Source organism: Pleurodeles waltl, chromosome 4_2 (genome assembly GCF_031143425.1).
Source record: "Pleurodeles waltl isolate 20211129_DDA chromosome 4_2, aPleWal1.hap1.20221129, whole genome shotgun sequence".
NCBI classification, from domain to species: domain Eukaryota; kingdom Metazoa; phylum Chordata; class Amphibia; order Caudata; family Salamandridae; genus Pleurodeles; species Pleurodeles waltl.
The window spans coordinates 751,536,109-751,558,440 of NC_090443.1; positions in this window are offsets into that span (position 1 = coordinate 751,536,109).

The following is a 22,332-nucleotide window of genomic DNA, read 5'->3' on the forward strand; positions in this document are numbered from 1 at the left end:
CTTCAAAGGGGACTCACACCTACTTGTGAAATCCTGCCTTGCCCAGGCAAGGCCTCAGACACACAGCAGGGGGTTGGAGCCGGCATTGTCAGAGGCAGGCAAAGTCCTTTCAGATGAGAGTGACCACTCCACCCCTCCCTCCTAGCAGAGATGGCTAATCAGGAAATGCAGGTTACACCCCAGCCCCCTTTGTGTCACTGTCTAGTGCGAGGTGAAAAACAACCCAACTGTCAAGCTGACCCAGACAGGGAATCCACAAACAAGGCAGAGTCACAGAATGGTTTAAGCAAGAAAATGCTCACTTTCTAAAAGTGGCATTTTCAAACGCACAATCTTAAAATCAACGTTACTAAAAGATGTATTGTTTAATTGTGAGTTCAGGGAACCCAAACTCCACATGTCCATCTACTCTCTAGGGGAATCTACACTTTAATCATATTTAAAGGTAGCCCCCATATTATCCTATGAGAGAGACAGGCCTTGCAACAGTGAAAAACTAAATTGGCAGTATTTCACTGTCAGGACATATAAACAACATTACTATGGGGGTCATTCTAACCCTGGCGGTCGGTGATAAAGCGGCGGCCAACCCGCCAACAGGCAGGCGGTCCAAAAACTGGAATTCTGACCCTGGCGGGAACCGTCAACACAGCCCGCCACATTAACACTCCGACCGCCACGGCGGGACCGACAAACAGCGCGGCGGTCACCGCCAACAGGCAGGCGGCAGACAATGTACCGCCCACCCTATCACAACTCACCAATCCGCCACCTTTTCCGGGGCGGGAGCCCCGCCGATAAAAACACGGCGGAAACAGACTACGAACGGGAAAACGCTCACCTATACACACTCCACGAGCAAGGAGGACAGCATGGAGCCCGAATTACACATCCTACCGGCTATTGTCTACCTGCTCATCTACCAGGAGTACGAACGCCGGCGCAGACGACAACGGTGAGTACTGCACCTACGACACAGGGGAGGGGGGAGGAGGAAAGCTTACGGGCACACACATACGCGATACACCCACCCCCCCAACCCACCCCCCCAATACCTACACACCAATGCAGAGCAACAAGTCAGAGTGACACCCTCCAAACCCCCCGGAAGAATGCAAAGACATAATTCAAATGATGTTTAAAATTTATGTATAAAATAGGTTCATTTAAGTCATGGTAAATATGCCATATGAAATATACAAAAGAAATAATGAACATAGTGCAAAGTATAAACATAGTCAATAAGTCCTGCACAGTCCGTTCAATATCCATAGTCCGTGGGCCAATGTGTACAAACACATGGGCAAAGCCCACACAGGAGACCGGATACCATTGGAGAGAACACTGCAGGGGCATCAGATGATAAAACAACAGGCACCTCAGGGGGAAGGGAAAGGGGGGCACCTCAGCCACATGAGTCCACGACGCCAGATCCACGAGGGGCCTCCATGCCCACTGTACCATCCTGGGGAGTGCAAAGCCACAGTCCATCAGATGGATAACCGACTCCACTGGTATTGGAGGAGGCATGGTGCCCAGAGTGCTTCGTGAACACCTGCTCGACACAGAACCGGCACTGTCAATGGACCAGCGGTGCTTGAGACGGCGGTGCCCAGCGGAGCGGTGCTTGAGACGGCGGTGCCCAGCGGAGCAGTGCTTGAGAGGAAGGCCCCAGCGGAGCGGTGCTTGAGACGGCGGTGCCCAGCGGAGCGGTGCTTGAGATGAAGGGCCCAGCGGAGCGGTGCTTGAGATGAAGGGCCCAGCAGAGCGGTGCTTGACAGGAAGGGCCCAGTGGAGCGGTGCTTGAGATGAAGGCCCCAGCGGAGCGGTGCTTGACAGGAAGGGCCCAGCGGAGCGGTGCTTGAGATGAAGGGCCCAGCGGAGCAGTGCTTGAGACGGCGGGGCCCTGTTCAGCGGTGCCTGTCTTGGCGGGGCCCTCTTCAGCGGTGCTCCTCATGGCGGGGCCCTGTTCAGCGGTGCCTGTCTTGGCGGGGCCCTCTTCAGCGGTGCTCCTCATGGCGGGGCCCTGTTCAGCGGTGCCTGTCTTGGCGGGGCCCTCTTCAGCGGTGCTCCTCACGGCGGGGCCCTGTTCAGCGGTGCCTGTCTTGGCGGGGCCCTCTTCAGCGGTGCTCCTCACGGCGGGGCCCTGTTCAGCGGTGCCTGTCTTGGCGGGGCCCTCTTCAGCGGTGCTCCTCACGGCGGGCCCTGTTCAGCGGTGCCTGTCTTGGCGGGGCCCTCTTCAGCGGTGCTCTTCACGGCGGGCCCTTGTTCAGCCGTGCCTGTCTTGGCGGGGCCCTCTTCAGCGGTGCTCCTCACGGCGGGGCCCTGTTCAGCGGTGCCTGTCTTGGGGCCCTCTTCAGCGGTGCTCCTCACGGCGGGGCCCTGTTCAGCGGTGCCTGTCTTGGCGGGGCCCTCTTCAGCGGTGCTCCTCACGGCGGGGCCCTGTTCAGCGGTGCTCTTCACGGCAGGGCCCTGTTCAGCGGTGCCTGTCTTGGCGGGGCCCTCTTCAGCGGTGCTTGTCCTGTCTTTCAAGGGAGCCAGACCTGGCCAAGACTCCCCGCTTAGTCGCCCTCCGACCTTGCGGTAGCGGGGCTCTCCTGTGATGGAGTCTTGGGCCCGTGGGTGTCGTCCGTCACACCCGGTATGGGGCTGGTGGGGCCCTCCTGGTGCGCTCGGCTGCTGCATGTCTTCTCCGCCCTGCTGCCCTTGTCCTCCTTCGCTGCAGCTCTCTGGCCCTTGCCTCCCTTAGATGATGTGGCAGGTGACGTGGCAAGGACACGCTCCTTGGTGGCAGCCGTCTCAGGCTTTTCGCGCCGGCCCTTAATTTTTCTTGTCCTCTTCCCAGGGGGTGGGCTGGCTGTCCCCTTGCTGCTGGCCGATGTTCCTTCCCTAGGAGCTGGTGGACTCCAATAGCCCTGCACTATGGTGATGCTAGATGCAGGGCTGGTGGTGGCTGAGGTGCTCTTTGGACTCTTACCAGATGGAGGGGGTGGGTCAGGTGATGCAAAGAGGTTAATTTTGGAATGGAAAAGTTTTTTAGGAGCAATGGGAAGGGTAGGTGCAGTGGGTATGGGAGTGGAGGAAGAGGATGTGGTTGTAGGAGAGTCAAGTGTGCTGTCTTTGGGTGCAGGTGCTTGGGCTGGAGGCTGTCGTGAGGTGGATGGCTGTTGGGTGGGTGGCTGCCTGCGTTTGTGTGGTTTGGAAGAGGGGGTGACAGACACAGTGGGAGAGGACACAGGGGACGTGTAAATGGCAGTGGGGGTGGTGACTGCACATGTGCTGACTGTAATGGAGGGTGTGCTGGTGATGGAAGTACTGACTGGCTGATGGTGGTGTGCATGCAGGTGTGAGTGGAGACGTCACAGGGAGGGAGGAGGGAGACGAGAAGGAGGGGGACACCGAGGTTGTAGTGACTGTTGGCATGTCTGCATCTGGATGTTGTTTGTGTGAATGCTTGTGGGATCTGGGGCAGCCTGACCCGAATGAATTCCCTTCAGGTATGCATTGCTCCGATGCACCTCCCTTTCCACCCCCTGGATGGCATTCAAAAGGGTAGACTGCCCAACAATGAGCGTCCGGAGGAGGTCAATGACCTCCTCACTCAGGGCAGCAGGGGTAACTGGGGCAGGGCCTGAGGTACCTGGGGCGAAGGAGATGCCCGCCTTAGTGTGCGAGCGGGCACGGGGCGAACGCTGAGGGGCTGCTTGGAGGGCGGAGCTGGTGCGCTGGGTGGCGGCTGTACCTGTAGTTGCGGTGGGCACAGATGTTGCCGCCACCGCAAGGGAGCTCCCTTCCGAGGACGTGTCGGTGTCGCTGACGTCTCCACGGGTCCCCGTTGTGGAGCTCCCCTCGCCCTCCGTCTCACTGCTGAACTCGGAGTCCGTTGCATGGCCCTCCGGGGCCTTGTGAGATGCAGCTCCCTCGTGCGCCGATGCCACTTCTCCTCCGCCTGATGATGCTAATGCACACATGCACAGGTAGAAAAAGAAAATGGGTGGGGGGGAGAAATGAAGACAGGTTGAGTGCATGCATTGGCAACACCGTTGGCGGAGAGGACAGACACAGAAGCCCCCTGCACTACGCTGCGCAATCGGGGTACACTACTCAGTTCTTGTGACTAGGCCTACAGGTCTATGGACGACAAATGCACACATGGGTGATGCAGGACCATGGATAGCTGTACTTGGCACCCTACAGAGGTGGGGGGCGGGGGCACAGGGCCATGGCTAACGGAGGGGACTAGCCTACAGAAAGCGCCCTGGCCTTGAGTTACCCACAGCCCTCCTCCCCCACCCAGACACCTCCACTGAGCGCAAAGATAGCAGAATGTGCTGATACTCACCCCCTTGTGTCTGCTGTGATGTCCTCACGCGCCCATCCAAATCGGGGTAGGCCACCGCCAGGATCCGGGACATCAGGGGGGTCAATTGGCGGCTGGCACCCCTCCTACGTTGGGAGGCCATCCCCAGCAGAGACTCGGCGGTCTTTCTGGTCCCACGGCGGATGTCCTCCTACCTCTTTCGGCAGTGGGTGCCCCGTCTGTTGTGGACCCCCAGGGCCCGGACGTCCTTGGCGATGGCACGCCAAATGTCGATCTTCTGATGGACGCTGACCTATTTGACATGTACAGGGTGGGAAAGGAAATATCATCACTTTTCAGCATGGTAGATGTGAGTGGCCCCCCTCCCCAACCTTGCCATGTGGCACATGTTCCCATCTGTCGTGCGTTGCACTCCTCATTCGCTCCCCTCCCCACCATCTTACATACACCCCACTCAACACAGGCATAGCCCATTCAGCGTGCACCCTGTGTAGTAACCTATTGGTCTGGAGGACCGTAGAGTAGCGCATACTGGGGGAGGACCCCATCAACAAGTTTCTCCAATTCTTCGGAAGTGAAGGCAGGGGCCCTTTCCCCAGTCGCAGCAGCCATTGTATCTCCCAGACCGAGGTCACAGCAGCACTTGCAGTATAGGTCCTCTCCTGTGGATGATCAGGTCTCGAGTGATTAATCAGATAGAAAATGGCGGTCACGCCCGCGGCGGTGCGTACCGCGGCGGTGCGTACCGCGACCGCCGGCGCACATCGTCATTGGCTCCTAAGACCCATAGGGCTCAATGTTAACCAATGCTGCTTTGCGCCGCGGTCTTCGACCGCCTACCGCCACGGTGTGCCACGCCAGCGCAGTGACCTCACATCCCACGGTCACACTTCACAGGTCAGGCAGCCGCCATTTCAAGGGCCCACATGGCATGATTTCTACTGCGTCACACAGGCCTAGGCCTTGCATTGCCACTCATACAAGCCGTTCCATGCATAGCGATTCGTGTACTGTGCAAGCTGTGTGAACGAACCTGTGGGTTGCTTGACTCTGTGCTCCATGTTGTCCTTCCTAGGCACCGTCCGCTGGGACTTGCGAGGAGAAGGATGAATCCTCCCATGTACCGACCGCTGGTGGACCTGTCGACAATGGAAGAACGACATATCATACTTACATACCGGCTTGACAGAGCAACTATACATGAACTATGTGCCCAGCTGGAGCCAGACCTGATGTCCCCCATCCGCCAACCCACAGGGATTCCCCCTCTGGTGCAGGTTCTGTCAGTACTCCATTTTTTGGCAAGTGGGTCGTTTCAGACAACAGTGGCCATATCATCTGGGATGTCTCAGCCTATGTTTTCTAAGGTTTTGTCCAGAGTGTTGTCTGCCCTGATGAAATACATGCGGAGCTACATTATTTTCCCTGAGGTGGGCGAATTGGCTACAGTGAAGGGTGATTTCTATGCCCTTGGACATATCCCCAACATCATTGGGGCCATTGATGGGACCCATGTGGCTTTGGTTCCCCCCAAAGACAGTGAGCAGGTGTACCGAAACAGAGAAAGTTATCATTCGATGAATGTCCAGGTGGTCTGTTTGGCTGACCAGTACATCTCCCATGTAAATGCCAAGTTCCCTGGGTCAGTGCATGACGCATATGTCATGCAAAATAGCAGCATCCCTTATGTGATGGAACAGCTACAGAGACACCGTGTGTGGCTAATTGGTGACTCTGGTTACCCCAACCTGTCGTGGCTACTGACCCCAGTGAGGAATCCCAGGACAAGGGCAGAGGAACGCTACAATGAGGCCCATGGGCGAACTAGGAGGATCATAGAAAGGACCTTCGGGGTCCTGAAGGCCAGGTTTAGGTGCCTGCATATGACAGGGGGATCCCTCATGTACTCACCAAAGAAGGTGTGCCAGATCATCGTGGCCTGCTGTATGCTTCACAATCTTGCATTGCGATGCCAAGTGCCTTTTCTGCAGGAGGATGGTCCAGATGGTGGTGTTGTTGCAGCTGTGGAGCCTGTGGAGAGTGAAGAAGAGGAAGACGACGGGGACGACACGGACAACAGGGATACAGTCATACAACAATACTTTCAGTAGCACACAGGTAAGAAACAGCCACCCCAATTTACATTTACTTAAGGCCTCATGCGTCTCCACTGTCTGTGTTTCCCCCCAGTTCCTGTTAACTGATTTGTGACTTTCCCTTCCCTTTTCAGAGCTGTATGACCCACTGCCTGACTTCAGCTTTGTTTGCCCATGGACTAAAGCTTATTGAAATTGGTATGTTGTCATCACAAAGTAACTGGACATTATTGAAGCGTTATGTGTAATACATTTGTTAAGAATACAAGCAGACTCCTGTTTATTTAAGTGGAATAAGTGATTTATTTAAAGTGCTAGATATAGGTAAATGATTGGGAAGCGGGGATGGGTGGGGTGGAGTAATGTCCATGGCAGAGTCCAGTTCTCAGTCGCACAGGTGCATTGTCCATATGCCTGTGGAAAGATGGAGCAGGGGCAGTTCAAGGTTGGACAGGGTGACAATGTGGGACAGTGGGATGAGATCAGGGGGTATCTTAGGCTGGCGGGGGTCTTGCAATCCTACTCTGTCTTCTTGTGAGATCTCAGGTTCCGCTTGCGGGGTGGTTCTTCTTCTGCAGGAGGTGGGGTTTTGGTGGCCTGTCGTTGTGTGGGGGCCTCCTGTCCACTGGCGCCGGCGGAGGTGGTAGGCTGTTCCTGGCCTGGGCTAGTGACAGGGGCCCTTTGGGGTGCCACATGGTCCCGCAATGTGGTGACGATCTGGGTAAGGGCCAGGACGATGGTCCCCATTGCGGAACCGATGTTCCTCAGTTCCTCCCTGAACCCCATGTACCGTTCTTCCAGCAGTTCCTGGATCTCCTGGAACCGGGCCAGTACCGTCGCCATCGTCTCCTGGGAGCGGTGGTATGCTCCCATGATGGTGGAGATGGCCTCTTGGAGAGTCGGTTCCCCGGGCCTGTCCCCCCCCCTGTCGCACAGCAGCCCTCCCAGTTCCCCTGTGTTCCTGGGCCTCTGTCCCCTGGCCGGTGTGCCCACTACCACTGCCCCCAGGTCCCTGTTGTTGTTGGGGTGGTGGGTCAACCTGGGTGGCCTGTAGTGGTGGACACACCGCTGATTTACGTGCCCTGGAGACAGAGGCATGGGCCCGCTGGGTGGGAGCTGTGCTGGTGTTCCCAGAGGGGGTTGGGTCTGGTGTAGCCTGTGGCTGTCTGTGGGGAACCGACTGTCCAGAGGTCCCCGATGGGCCGGGCTGGTCGTCTGGCTCCAGGGAGACAGAGCTGCTGTCATCGCTGGGGGCCTCTTCTGGGGGTGGGATGGACATCTCTGGACCCTCTGTGGCGGTGTGGTGGCGTTCGGGTCCTGCAGGGGTAAAAAGGTATGGTTATTGCTTCTGTGTGTGGGATTTCGTGTGATGGGTGGGTGTCCGTGTACCCATGTGCAGGCATTTCCTTGTGGGGGCTTTTGTGAGGGTGGCTTGTGGGGGTGATGTGTGTGTGCAGTGGGCATGCTTTGGTGATGGGTGTCCATGCTTTGGGGTCGCATGCAGGGCTTGGTGTTGGGATGGGTGGGTTGTGATGGTGAGGCTTTTGCTAGGGGTTGGTGTGATGGGGGAGGGGGTGAGGGTGGTGGTATGATTTGGCATTCAGGTGGGGTGGGGGTGGGAAGCAGTAGTGAAGATTTGCCTTACCAGAGTCCATTCCTCCGCCTACTCCAGCGAGGCCCTCAGGATGCAGGATGTGCAAGACTTCCTCCTCCCATGCGGTAAATTCTGGGGGAGTAGGTGGGGGTCCGCCGCCAGTCTTCTGCACTGCTATGTTGTGCCTTGATACCATGGAACGCACCTTCCCCCGTAGGTCGTTCCATCTCTTCCTGATGTCCTCCCGATTGCGTGGATGCTGTCCCACCGCGTTGACCCTGTCCACTATCCTTTGCCATAGCTCCATCTTCCTTGCAATTGTGGTGTGCTGCACCTGTGCCCCGAAGAGCTGGGGCTCTACACGGACTATTTCCTCCACCATGACCCTGAGTTCGGCGTCACTGAACCTGGGGTGTCTTTGGGGTGCCATGGGGTGGTGTGGTTGAGGTGTGGGGTGGCGTTTGTGGTGATGAGTGTGGTGCGTGTGGTGGTGTGTGGTGTTTGGTGCGTGGATTCTGTGTGGGTGATGGTGTTGTGTGCCTCTGTGTTGTGGGATTCTCTATTCTGTGCTTTGTCTCTAGCCTTCGTCAATGATTTCGGGTCGTAGGGGCTTGTGGGTGATGTGGGTGTGTGTTTTATATTGTGTTGGGTGTGTGGGAGTGGTGTTAGTATGTGTATCAGGTGTGTGTATTTCGAACTGACCAATGTGGCTGAGTTTTCTATGGGTGTGTGTATTTTGACCGCGATGGTGTTGAGTGCCTGTGGCTGCCAGTTTGTGGATGGTGGTGTCTCTCTCAGGCCTTCTTTCGGAATTTTTGGTAGTAGGGGTTTGTGGGTGATGTGGGTGTGTGTTTTATTGTATTGGGTGTGTGGGTGTGGTGTGTGTATGTGTATCAGGTGTGTTTGTATTTTGAATTGTCCAATGTGGCGGTGTTTTGTATGTCTGTGTGTATTTTGAGCGCGGCGGTGTGTACCGCCAATGGAATACCGCGTTTGAAAGACCGCCGCGTGGATTTGTGGGTCGGAATGGTATGGGCGTATTTCTGTTGGCGTGACGGTGGAGGTTTGGTCAGCGTCATTTTTTCGCTGACCTTTGGTGTGGCGGATTATTGAGGATGTCGGGTTTTCGGCGGTTTGGCAGTTGCGGGTCAGAATGACCGTGGCGGTTTACCACGGCCGCGGCGGTGTTATTGCGGTCTTCTGACCGACGGTAAGCGCCTTTTACCGCCGAGGTCAGAATGACCCCCTATATGTCCTACATTATCCATACACTGCACCCTGCCCTTGGGGCTACCTAGGGCCTATCTTAGGGGTGCCTTACATGTAAGAAAAGGGCAGGTTTAGGCCTGGCAAGTGGGTACACTTGCCAAGTAGAATTTACAGTGTAAAAATACACTTACAGACACTGCAGTGGCAGGTCTGAGACATGATTACAGAGCTACTTATGTGGGTGGCACAACCAGAGCTGCAGGCCCACTAGTAGCATTTGATTTACAGGCCCTGGCACCTCTAGTGCACCTTACTAGGGACTTACTAGTAAATCAAATATGCCAATCATGGATAAACCAATGACATACAATTTACACGGAGATCATATGCACTTTAGCACTGGTTAGCAGTGGTAAAGTGCTCCGAGTTGAAAAGCCAACAGCAACAGGTCAGAAAAAAATAGGAAGCAGGAGGCAAAAAGACTGGGGATGACCCTGCATAAGCAAAAGTCAGACACGACCCCCTACCAGCCTAAAGCCAGGGGAGAACAATCAATACCTTGATGTACTTCCCTGATTGGGGCGATAGAACAATGACCCAGGCCCACAACAGCAGGGGCATGTTCCAGGTCTACACCTTCCTAACTCCAGTTGGATCCCTCTGTCCATACTCTCAGGGCCCACTAAGCTAACCCATGGGGAACCCTTCTCCACATCTGCAGACACCATCTGTGCAGCACCTAACTTTACTTTGTTCACAGATGTATCCCAATGGGCAGATAGCACCACCAGGGCCAACACAGTGGTGTTGCCCACTCCACCCCCGGGGTGTGACTCTAGTCCCCCCTCCAGGGGCAACTCTGTCCACCAGGACAGCAAGCCACAGTGGCCCCGGACAACTGTCAGGGATGAGAGCCGGACCTCAGGCCTCTCCAACCACTGTGACTGCGGAGAGTGGGGGGCGGTAGCCCCAGGTGCCTGGCACCCTTTGACCACTCTCTCTTCCACCAGGTCAGGGATGACAACCTGACCCTGGTCCTCCCCTCTGGGGCTCTGTACCCTCCCTGCAGAAGCGGCACCCCCAGAGTCAAAAACTGTCAGGGTGCTTGTAGAAGCAGTCCTGCACAATTCTTCCACCAGTGTAGGGCTGGTAACCTGCAACTGGTCCGCCAACCTGGGGTCTGTACCTTCAGGTTGGACCAGGGCCAGGGGTGAGGCTTCCCTCCCCATGCCCTCCCTTCTGGGGTCCTGCACCCCCCAACTAGGAGTGGCCCCCTCAGAAGGCAACATGGGATGGGCACTGTTAGCAGTAGCCCCTTCCTCCAGGTCAGGGGGGACACCCTGAACCTGATCCTCCAGTCCAGGGTCTGTACCCACAGACTGGACCACCGCCTGGCAACCCAGGACTTCCTTGGGGGCATACCTACCCCCCACCAGGTCAGAGTTTACCCTCTGAACCTGGTCATCCAACCTAGAGTCACCACCCTGCGGTTGAACCACTGCCTGGCACACCAGGACTTCCTTGGGAGCACACTTACCCCCCATCAGATCAGAGTTTACCCCTGAACCTGATCATTCAACCCAGAGTCACCACCCTGCAGTTGAACCTTTGCCTGGCACACCAGGACTTCCAGGGGGGCACACTTACCCCCCTCTAGGGACACACTGTCCCCAAGCGCCATACAAGAGTCTGGCTGGCGCAGGTCCCCTGACCTCTGCCCATCTGACAGAGTCTGGATTCCCCCAACCCAGAAATGGTCTCCCCAAGGTCATTCCTGGGGGGCTCTGCTCTCAGAGCTGACCCCTGACCCTCCAGGTTCTCCACTGGGGTCCGCAACCCCCTCTCAACCCTCTGTCTGGACTTCTGCACCCCCTCACTAGGAGTGGTACTGCCAGACACCAGAACTGGTGGTACGCTGGCTACAGCCGCCCCCCAAGTTCTCCTGACACTGTGGGGTCTCCCTCAATAGATGGCCCTATGGTACAGGATAGCCTCCCCTCCTGGTGTTCCCTCATGGAACCCTCCAGGACCTGGGACGGGATCTCGGGCACCTTGGGCCTCAACCCATCCCCATTCCCTCTCCTCTGAGACTGGACATGGGGTCCCTCACCCATCCCACTACACTGGGACCTACCTGGGACACTACAATCCTTCCCTACCTCACCTGGTTGGGAACTACCTAGACCACTCCTCTCAGGAGCCACCCCCAAATGCCTCTTCAGACTCTCTGGTACTCACCCAGAAGTCTGCCTCCATTGTAAGCTCCCTGGGGTCAGAAAACTCACACTCCACCTGGTGTTGGCATAGCTCTGGAAAATAAGGACTAGACATATGCTCTCCAACAATTACATCACTCAGCCCCTCACATGAATTAACCAAAGTACCCTTCAACCAACCATCCAGTGACTCTGCTTTGAAAAAGCACCCCACATCACCCTCCTGAGACTGGTGAGACAGTACCTGACTGTCCCTGACACTCAACCCACACTCTTCTGGGATGTCTTCACACTCCATAACCAGGACTTCTACCTGGGGGGAACCCCTCTCCCTGTCACTCTCACCTAGAGTCAGAAGAGTGTCCCTCCCACCAGTAGGAATATGACTCCCCATGCCAGTTCCCCAATCCACCTCAGGGGCCCTGTGCATCACTGGAGCTACCTCATACCCCTGAACCTCCTGGTGTGTGTTAACTCCGTCCTTCAAGTAGGGCACCACATCTCTGGGCATGTGCACTTCTTCAGCAGCACTAGATATAAAATTGTTGCTGCCACCATTCCAGCTGGATTCAGCCCTCATGACTTCCAGCTCCTTCATTTGGAGCTCATAAGCCCAAAATCCTCTTTTTGATCTCTAAGTCCCTCCTCCTTTCTTCCAACTCCTTCTCCCTTTGCATCCTCAACTCCTTGAACCGGCGAGCCCTCTCTGCCTGTCTGTCCTGTAACTCTTCAGGAGTCAGACCCTTGGATGACACCCTGCTACCCCTCCTGGGGACCCTCCCCCGAGGAGTAACAGGTACCTCCACTACACCACTGTGTATCCTCTGCACTTCCCCACCCACATTCTCCTCCTCTGTGTGCCCTCCAGCCTTCTTGATTGTCACCCAGGCCCTCTGTGCCTTTTGCAGCTCCCCCTCCCTGGTGGAGCTCTCAGTGGGACAGTCAAGATCTTTAAGGAACTGTTTCAATTGAGCAACTGAGTACTCCTTCAGTTTCTCTATTTCAAACACAGCTCCAGCTGTTGCATCTCCAGATTGAGACATGATGGTCACAAGTGCAAAGTTCCAAAGGCAGAAAATAAGTTCCCAATGAAGTAAAAAGAATCAGTCAAGGGATCAGTAAAATCATGGAAGTAGGATAAAAAGAGTCCCAAAGAGGAAAAATCGAAGATCACCAAACAAGTTGTATGTGGTCACGTAGTGGTCTGAACTCAAACAGTAGTGTACACTTAATCACTGTATGTCAAGTACAAATACAAGTCCAAATCCCGTCCGCTGCCACCAATGTTAGAAATGGGGTCTTTGGTTGACAGTCAGGTTACCCCCTGTTCAAGCAAGGACCCTCACTCTAGTCAGGGTAAAATAGAATCACCCTCAGCTAACCCCTGCTTACCCCCTTGGTAGCTTGGGAGAGCAGTAGGCTTAACTTCAGAGTGCTAGGTGTAAAGTATTTGTACCAACACACACAGTAACTTAATGAAAACACAACAAGATGACACAACACCCATTTAGAAAGATAGGAAATATTTATGTAAACAAAACAAGACCAAAACGACAAACATCCGACATACACAAGTCAAGTTATGAATTTTTAAAGATTAAACTAAAAAATAGCGCTTAGAAACAAAAATGCTTCGATGAGATGTTAACACGGTGTCGTGACGGAGTCGTTCCCAACAAGCCGACACCAGCGGCGCCGGACACGGAGTCGTGTAGACCCCCAAGTACAGTACCTTTGGTGAAGAGTGAAAACAAGCCGATGCGCGAAGTCGGGAATCGCGGCGTCTGGGCGAAATGTTGAATCCGTGCACTTCGAGCGGCTTCGGTCACGACGTGGTGCGGCGACTTCCACGGAGTCGCGGACTTCAGCGGGGCTGCTGCGGCGTCAGGCCTGCGAAGAGCGTCGCGTTCCAGCGAAGGTCACGGCGTCAGGTGCAGGCGGCGTTACCGGATTCAGCAGCGGCGTCGGTCCGAAGTCGTCCGAAGACGATTTCCTTGGATTCCACCAGCTTTCCTTTCAAGGGACTGGATAGGACACCACTTGTCGGGGCAGGAGTCTCTCCAGAGACTCCAGGTGCTGGCAGAGAGAAGTCTTTGCTGTCCCTGAGACTTCAAACAACAGGAGGCAAGCTCTAACTCAAGCCCTTGGAGATTTCTTCACAAGATGGAAGGCACACAAAGTCCAGTCTTTTCCCTCTTACTCTGGCAGAAGCAGCACTGCAGGAAAGCTCCACAAAGCACAGTCACAGGCAGGGCAGCACCTCTTCCTCAGCTATCAGCTCTTCTCCAGGCAGAGGTTCCTCTTGGTTCCAGAAGTGTTTCTAAAGTCTAGATTTGGGTGCCCTTCTTATACCCATTTTAGTCTTTGAAGTCACCTTTCTTCAAAGGGGACTCACACCTACTTGTGAAATCCTGCCTTGCCCAGGCAAGGCATCAGACACACAGCAGGGGGTTGGAGCCGGCATTGTCAGAGGCAGGCACAGTCCTTTCAGATGAGAGTGACCACTCCACCCCGCCCTCTTAGCAGAGATGGCTAATCAGGAAATGCAGGTTACACCCCAGCCCCCTTTGTGTCACTGTCTAGTGCGAGGTGAAAAACAACCCAACTGTCAAGCTGACCCAGACAGGGAATCCACAAACAAGGCAGAGTCACAGAATGGTTTAAGCAAGAAAATGCTCACTTTCTAAAAGTGGCATTTTCAAACGCACAATCTTAAAATCAACGTTACTAAAAGATGTATTGTTTAATTGTGAGTTCAGGGACCCCAAACTCCACATGTCCATCTACTCTCTAGGGGAATCTACACTTTAATCATATTTAAAGGTAGCCCCCATATTATCCTATGAGAGAGACAGGCCTTGCAACAGTGAAAAACGAAATTGGCAGTATTTCACTGTCAGGACATATAAACAACATTACTGTATGTCCTACCTTATCCATACACTGCACCCTGCCCTTGGGGCTACCTAGGGCCTACCTTAGGGGTGCCTTACATGTAAGAAAAGGGCAGGTTTAGGCCTGGCAAGTGGGTACACTTGCCAAGTCGAATTTACAGTGTAAAAATACACTTACAGACACTGCAGTGGCAGGTCTGAGACATGATTACAGAGCTACTTATGTGGGTGGCACAACCAGTGCTGCAGGCCCACTAGTAGCATTTGATTTACAGGCCCTGGCACCTCTAGTGCACCTTACTAGGGACTTACTAGTAAATCAAATATGCCAATCATGGATAAACCAATGACATACAATTTACACGGAGAGCATTTGCACTTTAGCACTGGTTAGCAGTGGTAAAGTGCTCCGAGTTGAAAAGCCAACAGCAACAGGTCAGAAAAAAATAGGAGGCAGGAGGCAAAAAGACTGGGGATGACCCTGCATAAGCAAAAGTCCAACACTCTCCATTATTAATCTCAGTATTTTCAACAGGAAGTAGAGTTGCCGAGTTAAATACAGTACATCTCTTTAGGGAGACATTTGGCGACCCCAGAATAATTGTCTGATATCGGGTAAGTCGCGCATTTGTCATATGCTGGGTTTTAGTTTGAGTCAACAGAATTTCAACTGAATGTGGAACCATTACTGTTAAGGGATGTCCCATCGCTATGCCTTCACACTGCGTGAGGCTCTGACCAACTGCTGCAACTGCACGCAAACAACCCGGTAAGACTGCTGCAACTGGGTCCAAGGTAGCTGAAAAATATGCTACAGGACGGTTTGTACCTCCATGGACCTGTGTTAGGACAGACAAAGAACAAGCATCACGTTCATGACAAAACAGCAGAAAAGGCTTTGTGTAATCAGGCATACCTAAAGCTGGTGCCCTGCACATGCACTCTCTCAATTCCATGAATGATTCAAGCTCTTCCTCGGACAGAGTTATGGTATACGGGTCATCCTTAGTTTCCTTGCCTGTCAGCTTTATCAATGGTTTAGAGATAATCGAAAAGTTAGGAATCCATTGGCGACAGTAGTCCACCATTCCCGAAAACATTCTGACATCTCTCTTTGTTGTCGGGGGGTTCATCTGCAGTATGGCTGTCACCCTTTCTTTTGATATTCTCCTGGACCCTCTCTCAATCAAGTGTCCTAAGTATTTCACCTCTTTTTGACAGTACTGCAACTTCTTTGGGGACACTTTATGTCCGTTGTTTCCCAAATGGTTTAGTAAGGCAATTGTGTCATACCTGCAGTCATCTTTTGTTCTGGACGCGATCAGCAAGTCGTCAATGTATTGTACTAGAGTCGAACTGAAAGGCTGTACTAAGGACTCTAAGGCCCGTATTTATACTTTTTTTGCGCCGCATTTGCGTCGTTTTTTGACGCAAAAACGGCGCAAACTTGCAAAATTCCATTGTATTTTGTAGGTTTGCGCCGTTTTGCGTCAAAAAGCGGCGCAAATGCGGCGCTAAAAAAAGTATAAATACGGGCCTAAGTCCTTCTTCAATATCTGATTGAAGATGGACGGTGACTCAGAAAACCCTTGAGGAATTCTTCACCAACTGTACACCTTGTCCAGGAATTTGAAACTGAATAAAAATTGGCTACCCTCATGTAGAGGCACCGGAAAGAATGCTTGTGAGAAGTAAACAACGGTGAACCATTCTGCATCACACGGAACCTGAAACATGATCACTGCTGGGTTCGGCACTATGGGGCAACACTTTACCACAATCTCATTTATTTTCCTTAAGTCCTGCACAATTTGAACCTTCCCACAAAGCTTTTTCAGACCCATTATTGGTGAATTACATGGGCTGCTCAATACCTCTTTCAGGACAAAATCCGCAATTATTTGTGACACCTGAATAAGGACATCTTGTGCCATGTGGTACTGCGGCACCTGGGGAAACACTGCATTCGGCTTCACTTGCACCTTAACCGGTTCTACCCCTTTTATCAGTCTCACTTCCTTTCCTGTTAGATGCCACACCTTCTCTGTCACTGTCCCTTGTAACTCAGGTGGCAAGTCAGTCACTGTAAGCATTGGGAATAAGGTTATCAAAGGGTAATCTTCATTTGCGGTCTCTGTTTCTGATTCTGTAAATTGCCCATCATCCCCTTCATCATCACTGTTTGTCAGCACCACAATTCCATCATTAGTGCAGGTAATCAAACATTTAGGGCCTGAACTTTGGAGGAGGTATTAATCTGTCCCAAATGTGACGGATATACCACCAGCCGTATTACAAGTTCCATAGGATATAATGCACTCGTAATACGGCTGGTGGTATATCCGTCACTTTACCGTCACTTTTGGGACGGATTAACACCTCCTCCAAAGTTGTAATCAGGCCCTTAGTCTTGCACAGTAAGGCCCATATTTATACTTTTTGACGCTAAACTGCGCTAACGCAGTTTAGCGTCAAAAAATTTAGCGCCGTCTAACGCCATTCTGAAGCGCCATGCGGGCGCCGTATTTATGGAATGGCGTTAGCCGGCGCAAGCAGACCGGCGCTGCCTGGTTTGCGTGGAAAAAAACCACGTAGACCAGGCAGCGCCGGCGTTGGGAAAAAATGACGTTAGGGCGTCTTAAAATGGGGCAAGTCAGGTTGAGGCAAAAAAATCGCCTCAACCCGATTTGCGCCATTTTTTTACGACGCCCAGACGCCATTTCATGACTCCTGTCTTAGTAAAGACAGGAGTCATGCCCCCTTGCCCAATGGCCATGCCCAGGGGACTTGTGTCCCCTGGGCATGGTCATTGGGCATAGTGGCATGTAGGGGGGCACAAATAAGGCCCCCCTATGCCACCCAAAAAAAGTAAAAAAATATAAAAAATAATACTTACCTGAACTTACCTGAATGTCCCTGGGGTGGGTCCCTCCATCCTTGGGTGTCCTCCTGGGGTGGGCAGGGGTGGCAGGGGGGGTCCCTGGGGGCAGGGGAGGGCACCTGTGGGCTCATTTTGAGCCCACAGGCCCCTTAACGCCTACCCTGACCCAGGCGTTAAATAGTGGCGCAAATGCGGGGTTTTTTGACCCGCCAACTCCCGGGCGTGATTTTTGCCCGGGAGTATAAATACGACGCATTTGCGTCGCCGTCATTTTTTTAGACGGGAACGCCTTCCTTGCATCTCATTAACGCAAGGAAGACGTTCACGCAAAAAAATGACGCTATTTGCCAATACTTTGGCGCTAGACGCGTCTAACGCCAAAGTATAAATATGGCGTTAGTTTTGCGCCGAATTTGCGTCGAAAAAAACGACGCAAATTCGGCGCAAACGGAGTATAAATACGGGCCTAAGTTTCTTCCCAGTAGGGATAATGGACTAGAATCGCAGACTACAAACTTATGCAGTCCCTGAAAGTTGCCAATCTCAACCTGAACCGGATCAGTAATTGGATTTGTCAAGTATTGGTTTGCTACTCCTACCACTCTTATGGTACGCCCTGAAAGTGGCAATTTCGGATCCTCTTCACTTCTAACTCTACAGTGTGTAGCTCCCATCTCGACCAAGAATGAAACCTTGTGACCCATCACTTTTCCCTCGACATAGGGTCCCCTCTGATCTACTTCCAGGGACGCTGCAAGCCTGCACTCTTCACTGTCTGAACTGTCATCCGACCATTCATCATTCATTCCATCTTCACCACGCAATGGGAATTGCTGTACTGTACTATTCTGGCTCATCACTTGACCTGTGACCTGCTGAGGAAGTATCACCTGTTGTTGTCCCATTGGAGCTAATGGTAATTGCATTTGCTATCTAGGTACCATGGGAACCTGCTGTTGTACCTGCTGCATTTGTGTTGGTTGAACACGCAGCATTTGCATTTTCTGCATGGGCTTTAGCCCCTGCATCTGAACCATGTTATTCTGGAAATTCTGATTTTGACTTCTCATTTTTGGGCCTCTCACATGTTGAAATGTACCGACATCAGTGCTTTGTTGAACGACACCATCATGCACCGCATTCGGGCATTCCCGCTTCCAATACCACACACCCCCGCACGCATGACATGGTGACATCTTTTTCATCCCTTGTGCATCATTTTGAACCACAACAGTGTTCAAATCTGGACCGCGATTCACAAAACCTCGACCTCGGCCTCTAGGTTGCGCCTGAACCATGGCATTCCCTTGTGGTTGTTGCTGTACTATTTGCTGGATTCCATTTCCCTGTATACCTGCCTGCGCTGCCCTTATCTGCATCACCATCACTTTCTCCTTCAACTTTCTCTGCTTCAGCTCAATCTCATCACTACAGTATTTCGCATACTGTAGTACTTCATCAATCGGCTATGCTTGCCAACAGATCAAATGATTCTTAATCATCTGGCTAACCTCTGGCCTCAGCCCTTCAACAAATCTAAACACAAGATGGTTCATATCTTTCGGCTCAATAGTCTCAGTGCCACTGTAGTGTTTGAACGCTTTCAATAACCTCTCATAGTAAGCATGGATTGACTCCTTCACCTCCTGTGAGGTCCGGTCGATTTTCTGCCAATCTGTCACTTTCGGCAACACCTTTTGCTTCAAAAACTCAATCACTTTATGATAGTACTTCATCACCTCCTTGGACGGTGCTCCAGTCACCTTATCCCTTGCCGGTTCCTGCGTCGGCCATAAGTCAGGTGGAACAATGATCTCAAACAAAGTATTCAAGTCTTCTCAGAGACACTTTGCAAGTTTCACAAACCTGTCTGTCTGCTGATACCACTCTATCGGTTTCTCCCTCAACCTACGGTAATCATTTGTGAAGGACAGAATGTCTCCTTTGGACCACAGTACATGGACTAGAACCCCTCCAGCTGTTTCTCTCATCAGTAATATTTTTACTGTCCCAGTGTCTGGTGAGGCTTTAGTCGGACTTGATCCCAGACTGTCACTTTTCTCCTTATCTCTTTTCTTTGCCCATCTGCCTTCCCATTTTTCTAAGGCTCCCAGATCTGCGCACTCTGCAGTATTTCTTTAAGATGTGCTTTTATTCCTGCCGACCTCATGTGGTCGAAATCTTTGGAGACGAAGTCTAATCTGTAACTGCTTTTCAATTGTTTTGTATTCTCAATGTCAATATTGTATTTGTCTGCCAGGTTTGCTAACCTCTGATGCACCTTGCCCACTTCTTTAGTGATTTTGGGGCACAAGTATCTCAATTCTGCTCCTGTATATGACTCTAATCTGTTCACCCATATTATCCCTTCCACTAGTTCAACAGCTTCCACACCCAGTCTCACAAAGTTCAGGTACTCATCTTTTTCTGACCTTTCTGGCTTTTCTGCAGTTACTGCAGTCTTTTGTGAAGCGTAAGTTTTTTCTAACCCCTCATTCAATTGTTGCACCATAAAACCTTGCAGCAAAATATTCCCTGCATGCATCATTGGCGACTGTGAAGCATTCGTACTCATTGTCTGTGGGGTTAGCACACCTAGCCCTGCCTGCCTCATTGCCTCAAAAGGTGTTTCAACCGGACTAAGGCCTAACAAAGACCTTGGTCTTTCGACTGATTGCTCTCCCGGGGCCATCAACTGAGGAGTTCCTATGGACCCTCCTCTCATTGCATCTTGGGTCATTACTCCCTGATCACACATACTAGGCTTACCTTGCGCATACAATGGTACCGGTGGACCGACAGTAATTGGTAGTGATATGGCAGCTGGTGTCTGACCTGGCCCCAAACCCCGCGGAGCAGTCACTCCCAGAGCTTGACTCACTGAAGCTGGGGCAGGTACTAATGGAGGTCCTGCTGCTGGACTATACCCTGGTATCAGCTGTTGCTGTGGCTGGGGCAGCAATTGTGGAGTTGGCTCAATCTGCACTAACTTTGATTTTGTATATATCGGACCAGGCCGCACTATCAGATTCGAAGTAGTCTCTAGTACTGGGACATCTGGATAGATTCTCTGTATCTACGGTGGAGGTTGCAACTGTATCTGCATGTCTGGTGCAGTGGGTACACTGACACCATTCTGTATCAAACCTGTATCACTAGTCTGTACTGTATCTGTAGCTCCCATCTCCTGTGTCTGGTTCCCAGGACCCGTACTAGTGCTCGGAGCATTGCCGTCCACTGCATAAGGTGGCGGGCGATCATGTAGCAACTGATTAAGAAACTCTTCATCCTCTGAGTCATCCTCTTCTATCCAAGACCTCTTAGTCTCTTTAGGCTTATTAGAGTCCTTATCTGTCTTACAAGTGGCTTTCTTTCCCTGTGTCTCGTCTCCCTGTGTTATTGCTGGGAACAATTTAAGTCCGTCGACTATTCCCCTTCTCCACATTTTGCTCTCATTGTCCCATCTAGCCTCAGCTAAGGTCTTTTCTGCCCTTCTCATTCTCCTTTCGAACTTCTGCTGTCTCTGTTTAATAGCCATTAGATCCCAGACTGCTAATGCCTCGTACTGAGCTGACCTCGGAGGTGGTTTTTGTACACTTACATCCACCTCAAATTCTCCAAAATTCTCGTATTGAACATTCCGCGTTCCTTCTCTGTTAGTTTGCGCCACTGTTTCATCTATAAGCAAGGCGCGACACCCTTTTCCTCCATGACTATATAGGCTGGAGTACCCTCAGGCGGTGTAGGCTCCCCTTCACTCGACATAATGTATGCGTCTCCTTTCAGAGCGCTCCTAAAAGCTTTGCTAAAATTCATCTTTGCGTCCTTTTCTCTTGTCTGTATTTAATCAGGAAATGACTTTAATTCCCAGGACATTCTTTACCCACCTTTCTCAACCTATTGCCTCTCACGGACGGCAGCCAATCCGAGCGCAACCCCCCTTGGCAACTGACCTATCTCAGTGTGACACCACTGACGTCACACTCACACACTGCAGCTGACAAAGTCTTGCGGCTCATCTGCCCCTCACTAGATTCACAACAAACTAATGCAAAATTACTGTGAGCACCTTTAACAACAACAACTCAAATTTGCCGGTTTACTATAGGAAGGGTACACATTAGCTTCAGAACTTTACAGAGATTTCACTTGAAGCCTCAGCCACTACTCTCTCCTTCTCAGTTCCCGCACCCGCAAGCAGAATTCGACCCGCAAATCCCACTCTCGACTTGTCAATGGTTTGTCCTAGTACACTTTAGAACTTGCCAAATCTCCATCAAAGGTTTCACACATACAATTTGACTTAAACTCGACTTGTCAACCACGCCAGATTGACCTATTAAACTGCACAAATTACAACATAAACCCAAGTGTTTCCTACACTTGTCAATATAATCCAGGGTCTTAGACATTAACAACCAACCACGTGGATAATTTTGAGCACAAAGCGCCACACTCATATGAAGTACGCCGACTTCCCTACTCTCATACTACGGAGTACGCCCACCCCTACTAAAACAACATTACCTGACCTAAATACACACAAACTTCACCAATCACCTGCAAAATGCATAAGCTGAGCAAGCGCAAATCCTACACCACACATGCTAAAATGCCGAGAACATTCCCAACTCACTTAGGCAGGCTCCGAGATCCCAGGAAAGTCATGGTGAATTTAGAAACACATCATATCTCCAATTTGCATTATCTCAGAAAAACAATCTAAACGGTAATTCTCCGTCCTAGGGCCCCAAAGGGCAAAACCGTCGCTCTGCTACCAGAACTGTTAACGCGTCCTTCTATGACAATTTATTACGCATTAGGACTCGTTTTAGGCCAATGAATCTTTTGACCCAGTTGAGAGACACCTTAGGACGAGATAACTAATCAATATGTCAATCAATACCTCAATAATGTCATCAATATTTATCACAACTATACATTTCACTTTATTCAAAGTCATTAATCAATTCAAGACACTACCATGACCTTGCAGTCATGAATAACCACACCAGTTTAGTAGAATTTTATGAGTTTGTATTCCCTATTAGTTACAATTCTAAAAGTAGATGTGTTAATCTCAAAACCAAGAAACATAATAGCATTGTCACGATATGCCAA